Raw genomic sequence first — 13,695 nt, forward strand, 5'->3', positions numbered from 1 at the left:
GGCATGATACAAGATGCTCGGGGCTGGTGCACGGGGATGACCTGGAGGGAGGATATGGGGAAGAGGGAGGTGGGCTGGGGGTTCAAGAAAGGGAACACATGTACACCCGGGGCAGATTCGTGTCAATGTATGGCAACACCAACCAATATATTAATGTAAAGTAACTCGCCTCCGATTAAAAAAAAAAAAAATGTTACAGTTTCCAGTTTTAAAAAAGAATTGTTTGTGGATTATAAGTGATGCTTGAAATATATTTAATAGAAAATGATTGTAGGAATTGTTTGAATTGCCAAGAAATATAGGCAGGGCTTTTTTTAAATCTGTTTTTATAGAACTAGGTGTTCCCATTATAGGAAAACAAGTTAACAGGTGGGTTACAACATGTCGTGTAGCCTCACCTTGAAGAGGTGTGACCCATATTAAAAAGGAATTTGTGTCGATTGAGACATATAAGGAAGAGCGAGAAATTTCAGGACAATGCATTACACCCATTGGCCATAGTTCGTTAGGATGTAATCTTTGAGCATTAATGCCTTGCGCAATAGATCGAAGATGTAAGGGCCTTCAAGTAGGGCAACTAATAATAATTTCTTTAGCAAGGCAGTATGGAATTTTCCAAATTTGGTGGAATGAACCAGCATTATTGCAAAATAGATCATGTGGCTCTTCAGGAGCAGCAAAACGACAAGCTTATCAGCTTGTTCGTTGCCATGAGCCACAGGGCCAGAAAGCAAGAATGTGCTCGGATATGGGTAATATGAGTAGAGGAAGTGCAGTTCTTAATAAGAGATTGTAGTTGGATAAAATGTTGAATAATAGACTGATTAGAATTTATGATTGAAGTTTCGATAGATTGTAATACAAATATTGAATATAAAAAAATCATAAGCTATATTAATATGGTAAGGATGTAGGTGAATAACCTGAATGAGAGCATATAATTCATTTTGTTGAGAGGAGTGAGATTTAATATAAAGAACGTTTCACTCTTCGAGAGACCAGAATGAGGCTTTAACATTTTTAGTCCCGTCTATATAGAAAACTGTACAATCATAAGGGATTTGATTTAGGTCATATGTGAATGGTCTAGAGGTTTTCCCTACTTTCTTCAACTTAAGTCTGAATTTGGCAATAAGGAATTCATAATCTGAGCCACAGGCAGCTCCTGGTCTTGTTTTCTCTAACTCTGTACAGCTTCTCCATCTTTGGCTGCAAAAAATATAATCAATCTGATTTCGGTGTTGACCATCTGGTGTTGTCCATGTGTAGAGTCTTCCCTTGTGTTGGAATTGGAAGAGGCTGTTTGCTATGACCAGTGCGTTCTCTTGACAAAACTCTATTAGCCTTTGCCCTGCTTCATTCCGTGTTCCAAGGCCAAATTTGCCTGTTACTCCAGGTGTTTCTTGACTTCCTCCTTTTGCATTCCAGTCCCCTATAATGAAAAGGACATCTTTTTTGGATGTTAGTTCTACAAGGTCTTGTAGGTCTTCATAGAACCGTTCAACTTCGGCTTCTTCAGCGTTACTGGTTGGGGCATAGGTCTGGATTACTGTAATATTGCCTTGGAAACGAACAGAAATCATTCTGTCGTTTTTAAGATTGCATTCAAGTACTGTGTTTCGGACTCTTTTGTTGACCATGATGGCTCCTCCATTTCTTCTAAGGGATTCCTGCCCACAGTAGTAGATATGATGGTCATCTGAGTTAAGTTCACCCATTCCAGTCCATTTTAATTCACTGATTCCTAGAATGTCTATGTTCACTCTTTCCATCTCCTGTTTGACCACTTCCAATTTGCCTTGATTTATGGACCTAACATTCCAGGTTCCTATGCAATATTGCTCTTTACAGCACCAGACCTTGCTTCTATCACCGGTCACATCCACAAATTGGTATTGGTTTTGCTTCTGCTCCATCCCTTCATTCTTCTAGAGTTATTTCTCCACTGATATCCAGTAGCATACTGGGCACCTACCGACCTGGGGAATTCCTCATTCAGTATCCTATCAATTTGCCCTTTGATACCGTTCATGGGGTTCTCAAGGCAAGTATACTGAAGTGGTTTGCCATTCCCTTCTCCAGTGGACCACATTCAGCTGTGGTCCATGTGATCAGATCGACTAGTTTCCCGTGATTATGATTTCAGTGTTTCTGCCCTCTGATGCCCCCTCGCAATAACTACCGTCTTATCTGGATTTCTCTTACCTTGGGCGTGGGATATCTCTTCACAGCTGCTCCAAGAAAGTGCAGCCATTGCAGCTTAACTTGGATGAGGGGTATTTCCTCAAGGACTCCCCTCCTGACCTTGAAGGTGGAGTAGCTCCTCTCCGCCCTCCTGCGCCCGCGCAGCCACGGCCTATTGGAGGTGGGGTAGCTCCTCTCGTCCACTGGCCCTGGCCTCAGTCTTGGGGTACCTCCTCACGGCCGCGCCTCTTTGCATGGTCGGTTGCGCCGGGGATGGCGTCTCTCGTGTCTGCGTTGCTGGAGACGCCGATTATACAGTGGAAGTGAAAAATAGATTTAAGGGACTAGATCTGATAGAGAGAGTGCCTGATGAACTCTGGACGGAGGTTCGTGACACTGTACAGGAGACAGGGACCAAGACCATCCCCATGGAAAAGAAATGCAAAAAGTAAAATGGCTGTCTGAGGAGGCATTACAAATAGCTGTGAAAAGAAGACAAGTGAAAAGCAAAGGAGAAAAGGAAAGATATAAACATCTGAATGCAGAGTTCCAAAGAATAGGAAGGAGAGATAAGAAAGCCTTCCTCAGTGATCAATGCAAAGAAATAGAGGAAAACAACAGAATGCGAAAGACAAGAGATCTCTTCAAGAAAATTAGAGATTCCAAGGGAACATTTCATGCAAAGATGGGCTTGATAAAGGACAGAAATGGTATGGACATAACAGAAGCAGACGATATTAAGAAGAGGAGGCAAAAATACAAAGAAGAAATGTACAAAAAAGATCTTCACGACCAAAATAGTCACGATAACGTCATCATTGACCTAAAGCCAGACATCTTGGAATGTGAAGTCAAGTGGGCCTTAGAAAGCATCACTACGAACAAAGCTAGTGGAGGTGATGGAATTCCAGTTGAGCTATTCCAAATCTTGAAAGATGATGCTGAGAAAGTGCTGCACTCAATATGCCAGCATATTTGGAAAACTCAGCAGTGGCCACAGGACTGGAAAAGGTCAGTCTTTATTCCAGTCCCAAAGAAAGGCAATGCCAATGAGTGCTCAAACGACCGTACCAGTTGCACTCATCTCACACGTTAGTAAAGTCATGCTCAATATTCTCCAAGCCAGGCTTCAGCATTGTGTGAACCGTGAACTCCCAGATGTTCAAGCAGGTTTTAGAAAAGGCAGAGGCACCAGAGAACAAATTGTCAACATCCCCGGATCATGGAGAAAGCAAGAGAGTTCCAGAAGAGCATCGATTTCTGCTTCATTGATTATGCCAAAGCCTCTGACTCTGTGGATCACAATAAACTGTGGAACATTCTGAAAGAGATGGGAATACCGAATCACCTGACCTGCCTCTTGAGAAACCTGTATGCAGGTCAGGAAGGAACAGTCAGAACTGTACATGGAACAACAGACTGGTTCCAAGTAGGAAAAGGACTACGTCAAGGCTGTATATTGTTGCCTTGCTTATTTAACTTATATGCAGTGTACATCATGAGGAACGCTGGGCTGGAAGAAGCACAAGCTGGAATCAAGATTGCTGGGAGAAATATCAATAACCTCAGATATGCAGATGACACTACCCTTATGGCAGAAAGTGAAGAGGAGTGAAAAAGCCTCTTGATGAAAGTGAAAGAGGAGAGTGAAAAGGTTGGCTTGCAGCTCAACATTCAGAAAACAAATATCATGTCATCTGGTCCCGTCACTTCATGGGAAATAAATGGAAAAACAGTGGAAACAGTGTCAGACTTTATTTTTGGGGGGGCTCCAAAATCACTGCAGATGCTGACTGCAGCCGCAAAAATAAAAGACGCTTACTCCTTGGAAGGAAAGTTATGACCAACCTTGATAGCCTATTAAAATGCAGAGACATTACTTTGCCAACCAAGGTCCGTCTAGTCAAGGCAATGGTTTTTCCTGTGGTCATGTACGGATGGAGGGTTGGACTGTGAAGAAAGCGGATCACCAAAGAATTGATGCTTTTGAACAGTGGTGCTAGAGAAGTCTCTTGAGAGTCCCCTGGATTGCAAGGAGACCCAACCAGTCCATTCTGAAGGAGATCAATCCTGGGTGTTCATTGGAAGGACTGATGCTAAAGTTGAAACTCCAATACTTTGGCCACCTCATGCGACGAGTTGACTCACTGGAAAAGACTCTGATGCTAGGAAATGTTGGCGGCGGGAGGAGAAGGGGACGACCAAGAGTGAGATGGTTGGATGGCATCACCGACTCTGTGGACATGAGTTTGAGGGAACTCCTGGAGTTGGTGATGGACAGGGCGGCCAGATGTGCTATGATCCATGGGGTCGCAGAGAGTCGGACACGACTGAGCGACCGAACTGATCTGATATAAAAAAACATCAGCTTGAGGTGCAGGTTGTGATGTGACAATGCGACAGATAATATATTCAGTACTTTTGAACAAATTGCAAAGTGTGTTAAAGGATAATGAAATGAAAATTTCCAGAATATTTTCAAAAGGCTATTTGGAAGATAGTAGAAGTTTGCAAACCACTCTCAAATTGAGATTTACTAATAGGTACTACATTGGAAGCACTGATGCTAAAGCTGAAACTGCAACACTTTGGCCACCTCAAGCGACGAGTTGACTCACTGGAAAAGACTCTGATGCTGGGAAAGGTTGGGGGCGGGAGGAGAAGGGGACGACAGAGCATGAGATACCTGGATGGCATCGTCGACTCTGTGGACATGAGTTTGAGTGAACTCCGGGAGTTGGTGATGGACAGGGAGGCCTGGCGTGCTGTGATTCACGGGGTCGCGGAGAGTCAGACACGACTGAGCGACTGAACTGAACTGAATTACAATTTTATAGGAACCAGAGCCAATTAGAGCTCCAGTTCTATTTTTCCCACTGATAATTACTTTAGCAATCAAATCAAGAGAGAGTGTAAGTGATCTTGTCCCTGTAAAAAAGGGTATATATCCATTCTATCAGGCGTTCTTGCTGGGCAAGAGGTCCTGTAGGGGACTGGAGAGAGGGAAGGGTAAATAACTCTAAAGGTATCTCAAGTCTGATAGGAGAAAGAATTTGCTTTTGCAGTTTCTTTTGCATTATGCAGAATTCTTCTCGTGCCTCTTGGGAGAGTGAACGAGGGCTATTTTGATCAGAAACTCCTTTTAAAGTGTTAAATAAGTCAGTTGATACTCTGCAATACCCAAAGTAGGTCTACTCCAGGTTATATGCCTAAAATTTTTGAAAATCAGTCAAGGTTGATAATTTATCAACACGAATCTGTGCAAGATGAGGAGTGATACATTGTCTAATAGCATTAAATCCCAAGTAATTGTAAGGTGCAGAGGATTGAATCTATTCAGGGGCAAAGATTAATCGAAACTCTTTTAAGTGTTGTTGAGCTACATCAAACATCTGCTGAGTTTCTAAAATAGAAGGAGCTGAAAACAATATATCATCCGTATAGTGAACAATAGCATAGTTATGAAATTGCTTTCGCACAGGTTCAAGAGCTTTGGCTACACAACATCGAAACATGGCGCAAGAATTTATCATTCCTTGAGGCAATGCAGTCCATTGATACTATTTGTGAGGCCTGATATGATTAGGATAAGGGAGAAAGTAAATATTTCTCGGTCTAGCGGGTGTAAAGGTATAGTAAAAAATCAATCCTGCAAGCCTATGATAATAATATGCCAGTTTTGAGGAATAGTGGCAGGTGATGGAATTCATGGTTGCACTGCACAGATAGGTTTCATGGATGCATTAATCTTTCAAAAGTCAGTTAAAAGACGCCATTTGTTAGATTTCTTCTTTATCGCTAAAATGGGAGTATTCCAAGGAGAACATGATTCCTCAATATGTTTTAATTTCAATTGTGTATCCTCCATTGTAGTTCCTTCAGTTCAGTTCAGTTAAGTTGCTCAGTCGTGTCTGACTATTTGCCACCCTATGGATCACAGCGTGCCAGGCATCCCTGTCCAACACCAACTCCCGGCGTTCACTCAAACTCATGTCCACAAAGTCGGTGATGCCATCCAGCCACCTCATTCTCTGTCATCCCCTTCTCCTCCCAACCCCAATCCCTCCCAACATTAGAGTCTTTTCCAGTGAGTCAATTCTTCTCCTGAGGTGTCCAAAGTATTAGAGTTTCAGCTTTAGCATCAGTCCTTCCAATGAACACTCAGCACTGATCTCCTTCAGATTGGACTGTTTGGATCTCTCTGCAGGCCAAGGGACTCTCAAGAGTCTTTTCCAACACCACAGTTCAAAAACATAAATTCTTTGGCGCTTAGCTTTCTTCACAGTCCAACTTTTGTAAGGGGCCACTGCTCTGTCCAAATAGGCTCGTCATATTTCAAAGTTATTTTTAATAATTATATTGTTTATTAAATGAGCAGTGGCCCGTAGGAAAAATATGGAATATATACTTGATTTTGTCATTGCATAAGTAAATCTCTTCTTATTAAATTAAGGGGAGCATCGATCATATAAGGTTTTAAAGTTGCATGGTTGGCTTTCTGGTCACTCACGTGGATATATTTGGACATTTTAGTAAGCCTCCTGTACTTTAGTTTGAGATACTCCTGCAATTTAACAAGAATTCATTTGGAAATGCCCAGGTTTGGGCAATAAATATTTTGTAATAATATTAATATCGGATTCAGTATCAAGAACACCAGAAAATCTTTTGCAATTAATTTTAATACTTATATTTGGTCGTGCATGTTCAGATACTATTGATGTTCATAAGAATTGTTTTTAATCTGATTTACCTAATTCACCTGTCTGTATATCATGCAGTTCAGTTCAATTCAGTCGCTCAGTCATGTCCAACTCTTTGCGACCCCATGAACTGCAGCACGCCAGGCCTCCCTGTCCATCACCAACTCCCATAGTCCACCCACCATATCCATCGAGTCAGTGATGTCATCCAACTGTCTCATCCTCTGTCATCCCCGTCTCCTCCTGCCCTCAATCTTTACCATCATCAGGATCTTTTCAAATGAGTCAGCCCTTCGCATCAGGTAGCTGAAATACTTGAGTTTCAGCTTAAACATCATTCCTTCCAATCAATAACCAGGACTGATCTCCTTTAGGATTGACTGGTTGGATCTCCTTGAGGTCCAAGGGACGTTCAAGTCTTCACCAACACCACAGTTCAAAAGCATAAATTCTTTTCGTTGTTATATATATATATATATATTCATATATCATTGAGAAAGTAAAGTCGCTCAGTCATGTCCGACCCTTAGCGACCCCATAGATGGCAGCCAACCAGAATACTGGACTGAGGTGCCATCGCCTTCTCCCCATATGTCATATATATATATAGTTCAGTTCCGTTCAGTCGCTCAATCATGACCGACTCTTTGAGACCCCATGAATCACAGCACGCCAGGCCATCCACCATCTCATTCTCTGTCGTTCCCACCCCCAATCCTTCCCAACATCAGAGTCTTTTCCAGTGAGTCAACTCTTCACTTGAGGTGGCCATAGTATTGGAGTTTTAGCTTTAGCATCAGTCCTTCCAATGAACACCCAGGATTGATCTCCTTCAGAATGGAATGGTTGGCTCTCCCTGTAGTCCAAAGGACTCTCAAGAGTCTTCTCCAGCACCACTGTTCAAAAGCATAAATTCTTCGGCGATCAGCTTTCTTCACATTCCAACTCTCATATCCATACATGACCACGGGAAAAACCATAGCCTTGACTAGATGGACCTTTGTTGGCAATGTAATGTCTCTGCTTTTTAATATACTATCCAAGTTGGTCCTAACTTTCCTTCCAAGAAGTAAGCGTCTTTAAATTTCATGGCTGGAATCAGCATTCGCAGTGGTTTTTGTTGATACTTCTGATGTTCTCTTTGACTATATTGTTGGCTTTAGTGTCAAAGAGAGCATCAGAAGTATCAACATCAGATTCATCTTGTTCTCAAATCGGGGGATCTTTGGCTTCACTTCCATTAGAAGAGGAGGACTAGCGCTAGGTACAACCGGAACAGGGACGGTGGGAAAGTTTTGAAACATTGTATGTTGCTCTAATTGGGCTTTTTGTAAAGTCTCATCATCTAATTTATATTCGTATAACATGAGCATTCGCTTGATGAGGAATATGGGGGTTGCAGATAAGATTGCCTTGAAATGAAAAGATCAAGGTTTTAATGAGGGCACACAAGGGTCAGAAATTTGTTGCAATATTTACTCCCCATCCTGTGGCTCGTTCAATACATTCTTTAACCTGCTTTCAAATTTCTAAATCCAAACATCAGGGAACCAGGGATTCTATTCAGCCACTGTCTGGAGATGAGCCTGTATCTGCTGATGCGAAACCAAAAGTCGTTGAACCTTACATAAATGATGAAGTAAAGTAGAAAGGAGGTGGGACTTTCCAGCCATTTCTCTCATAACCCTGCATTTACCGACCTGCATAGGTCCTAACAGTCATTCAGTCTGCTTGCCAAGGGTGCTCACCAGGTCCCTGTTGGGGCGCCAGCAGTCACAGTCAGCGTAGACTGGGACCTAGGGACTGGAGTTGATGAGAAGAATGTCGGGGACCCAAGTGTTGAGTGAAACAAGGGTACTTTATTTGAAGAAACACATGCTTATATATCTTCAGTAAAATGATTACTCAGTCATGAAAAAGAATGAAATTCCACCAATTGCAACATAATAGATAGTCTTTTCAGTCCAAAGTCACTGAAGAGAGTCAATGAAGGGAGTCAATGAAGGGAATCCAAGCAGGTGTCTTTTCCCATGATCTCAGACCTGAGAACTGCGTGCAGCTCTGATCGTTCCTCTTTTGCAGGAGCTGATAATGAACAAAGAGTCCTTGAGATTCAGCACACAAAGAAGACAACATATTGGATCCCTTAAAGTCGAATGCATCCTGACAGACCCAGACATTCTGGAATGCAAAATCACGTAGGCATAAGGAAACATCAGTAAGAACAAAATTGTTGGAAGAGATGAATATCCAGTTGAGTTATGTATAATTCTAACCGATGACGCTGTGAAAATACTGCACTCAATATGCAGGCAAATTTGGAAAACTCAGCAGTGGCCAAAGAACTGGAAAAGATCAGTTCACTCCAATCTCATTAAAAGGCAATGCGAAAGACTGTTTGAACTACTGCACAATTGCACTCATCTCACACAGAACAAAAAGTAATGCCAGAGATTCTCCAAGAAGTGTCAACAAATGAAGAATTTCCAGAGGTTCAAACTGGATTAGGAAAGGCAGAGCAACCAAAGACTAAACTGCCAACACCCATTGTGTGATTGAAAAAGCAAGACAGTTCCAAAAAACATCTATTTTTGCTTTAATGACTATGCCAAGGAAAAGACTCTGATGCTGGGAGGGATTTGGGGCAGGAGGAGGCAGGGAAGACAGAAAATGAGATGGCTGGATGGCATCACCGACTCGATGGACATGAGTTTGAGTGAACTCCGGGAGTTGGTGATGAACAGGGAGAAATAGCGTGCTGTGATTCATGGGGTTGCAAAGAGTCGGACACTTCTGAGTGACTGAACTGAACTGAACCGAACTGAACTGAAAGTCTGACTTGTAGAACACGAAAAACTGGAACATTCCTCAAGAGATGGGAATCCCAGGCCACCTGACCTGCTTCCACAGAAATCTGTATGCAGGTCAATGTGCAACAGTACCATGAACTTGGAAAAATGGACTGGTTCCAGAAGGGGAAAGTGGTACCTCAGGGCTCTATATTGTCACCAATTTATTCCAACGCAGACTACATCATGTGAAATGCCAGGCTGGATGAAGCACAAGCTGGAATCAAGTTTTCTGGGAGAAATGTCAATACTCACAGATATGCAGATGATACTCATCTCATGGCAGAAAGTGAAGAGAAAGTACAAAGCCTCTTGATGAAAGTGAAAGAGAGGAGTTGAAAAGGTGGCTTAAAACTGAACGTTCAAAAAATGAAGATCATGACATCTGGTCCCACCACTTTATGGAAAATAGATGGGGAAACACTGGAAACTGTGACAGGCTTTGCTTTTTGGGCTCCAAAATCACTGTAGATGCTGACCGCAGCGGTGAAATTAAAAGACGCTTGCTCCTTGGAAGAAAGTCTGTGACAAATATAGACATTATTGAAAAACCACAGAAAATATTTTGCTGAAAAATATCCATCTAGTCAAAGCTATGGTGTTTGCAGGAGTCATGTATGGCTGTGAATTTTGGACCATAAAGCTGAGCACTGGAAGAACTGACAATTTTGAACTATGGTATTGAGAAGACTCGCGAGTCCTGCATTGCATGGATATTAAACCAGTCAATCCTAAAGGAAATTGGTCATGAATATTCATTGCAAGGGTAGATGCTGAAGCTGAAAATTCAATATTTTGGACACTTGATGTGAAAAACTGACACTGTAAAAAACCCTGATACTGGGAAAGATTAAAGATAGGAGAAGTGGGTGAGAGAGAATCAGATGCTTGGACGGCATCATAATTTTCCAAAGAATAGAACGAGAGATATTGAATCACCACTTGGTGGGCATGTGTTTGAGCAAACTCTGAGAGTTTTAGATGAGCAGTGAAGACTGACTTGCTGTAGTCCATGGGGTCACAAAGAGTCAGATAAATGAGGGATGGAAGTGAAGTGACTGATTGTGTGGTGGGCTGTTTGCATGAAATGACCCTGGGATAATGGGAGACATTGATGCCCATGGTAAGAGTTCAGAGCCTGCTGCTTTTCAGGCTTAGCGGCTAGGAAATAGCCGTCCTGATGAAGACGTGCCATTGCTCATGCCCAAAATCCTGACATGAATTCTTTCCTTTCTTTTTTTATCATCCTTAGTTGTGGAGAGCAAAAGGAAAATGTGGGTCTGTCTGCAGGTGACGGATGGTTCTCACAATCTCCCTGAAGTAGAATATCTGATTTTGTCATGGTAATTTTTAAGGAGATAGGCACCATGGGACTCTCGCATGTACACTTGGTTTGAGGTGGGCATCTTGGATGTCCACCAGCCCAACCTTTAGCTGCATTAGTGGCACACCAATTTCATAGGCTAGCAGGGATCCTGAGCTACAGGTAGATCTAACACAGTCTGATGAGGGAAGCAGAAAGAGAACTTTGGCATTTAGCAAGTTAGTGAGTCCTTGCCTGGAATCAAGCCCTGTTGGTACATTTGAGAGAGGAATGCTGCTTTCTGCACAATGGAGGCATGAGTTATGGGCCCAGGGCTGGCAGGTTACTCAGGGTGTAATCCGTGTGGGGGCTATGTGTATGAGTGAACAGAAATAAAGTGTAGTGCTGACAAAAAGGAAGGCCACTGGACCTTTTTGACCTCACGTTCAGTGCCTTGTTTCAGCAGAGGCCCTTTGGATCTGCATGCACCTTCTTCATGATATTGTTTCAGACACAGACCTGTCACATATTCTTTGCCCTTTAGGAGGTCCAGACATCAGTTTGGCCTTTTCCTGCTACAGGGAGACAACTTTTGGGGGGAAAATGGAAACTGTTGCAAACAGCCTATTACACAGTTGGGAGGAGCAGGATCACCTTGATCAGGTCTTGAGCCTGATTGGGCACTGGGGCTGCCACAAGATTCCAGCATTGAAAAGGAATGGTTTTGAGAGGTTTAGGCTGAGATAGGTACCTCCAAGTCAGTGCACTTCAAATCCATTTGCTATTTCTGGTGTGATTCCTGGACGGAAAGCACATGTAATGGAATCATGCCAAAGTGATTGGCACTGTGAAACAGTCAATGCGATGAGAGAATACAGGACATGAGCACCCACCAATCAGCTGTTCACCACAAGCACTTCCAGCCCACCGAATGTCTTTTCAAGTCAGGCCTTCTCATGAGTAATCCCAAAATTTGTAATCTTCCAGAATAAAGGGCAGAGGTAGAAGAGGATAGTAACTTGAATGACAAGTTAGTGAAAGAAAACCAGAGAAAATGAGAGGTACGTACCAAAATCCATTATCCTGGAAAACAAAGCTATGACAATATGTGAAAACTTCCCTTTAGAGTTGTGTGTAAGTATGTGTGTGTGCCCACAAACATAAATGTGCATATGAGCTGTCAGAACTGGCCTGGCTGCTAGAAGGAGAATGAATACCGAAAAAATGAACAAATTTGTGTAAACTACATTAACTATGGGGCAGCCAAAGCCCTGTTGCAAGGAAATCAAGCCCAGGGATGTCACCGAGAAAGGATGCTGTAAGTGGAGATATGCTGCTGCGCCCTGGATCCCTAGGCAGAAAGGAGCGGCAGGAAGAAAACATTCAGGGCTATACTGGGAGATGAAAAAAAGCAAGAAACAGAATGGGCCAGATTACCAGGCTCAGAGATGGGGTATGGACAGCCCCTACAAAGCGTTTTCTGTCCTTCTCAAGTGTAGCAGTATTCTTTCCCCCACAGGACTAGACGCATTTGCACATCTTGCAGTTTTTGTAAGGTTTGTGAGACTGCCGGCACTATAGCATAAGCAGCTGCTACCTGCAGAGTATGCCAGTTTGAAACAACCTTCTTTAAAGTCTTTGCAGAATGCCTGAGTTATCAGGACTCTGCAAAGCATGGCTTAGGATGATCCTCTAGCTACTCACAGCCCCAGAGCCCTGGGGTGATGGGGTAGGCTGGCGTGTGTTCTCACCAGGAGGCAGGATGAGAATAGAACCACTTTGAAATAGCCTCTGTACAGGAAATCAGCGGACTTCAATTTCTCTGGCACTGAGGAGTCAGGTCCCTTAGGGGGATACTTAACATAGCATCTTTTATTTTGAGATGCTTTATCTGTAAAACTCTTTATATAGAGAGAATTTCATCTCTAAATATGGAATTCTCTGTATGCCAGATCACCTATCTAGATGCCAAATTGACTACTAGAAATATGGAATTCCTATATTTTACATAGGCAAATCAATGTCAATATTCATATCTGAAATATTAATTTTCTACAATTCATGTATGAATATTTGCTGAAGATTTTACGTCATGACATATAGAATTATCTGTATTTCACAGCTGATGTTCAGGATGGTTATTTTTCCTACAAGGAATGTGGAGTTCTCTTTCTTGAACATGACCATCTGGTTGTGGATTTTCCTACATGAACAATGGCAGTCTCTGCATTTCACTTGTTTACCATCTAAGCTACCAGGGAACTTGAGCAGTTGTAGGAAGAACTTCAGGGATTTCTAGAATTAATGCCGAAAAAAGATGTCCATTTCATCATAGGGTTCTGGAATGTGAAAGCATGAAGTTAAGATATACATGGAGTGACAGGCATGTTTGGCCGTGTTGTTCAAAATGGTGTTCATAGCTTCACTGACTTAGACAAGACTCTGTCCAAGTGATCACTTTGGTAAGTTTTCTGCAATTGTGGCTTCTATTTGGTCTGTCCCCTGATGGATATGGATGAGAGGCTTTTCGGAGTTTCCTCATAATATTTCAGTTAAGAAAACATATAACAACATACCTGGGATTTGCATTTTTTTTTCTCTCTTTGAATACTTCTCTATTGATACAAAATGAAGAGAGAACACAATTGGAAGTCCC

Source organism: Moschus berezovskii, chromosome Y, assembly GCF_049115385.1.
Source record: "Moschus berezovskii isolate FMDL1 chromosome Y, NW_MosBer_1.0, whole genome shotgun sequence".
NCBI classification, from domain to species: Eukaryota; Metazoa; Chordata; class Mammalia; order Artiodactyla; family Moschidae; genus Moschus; species Moschus berezovskii.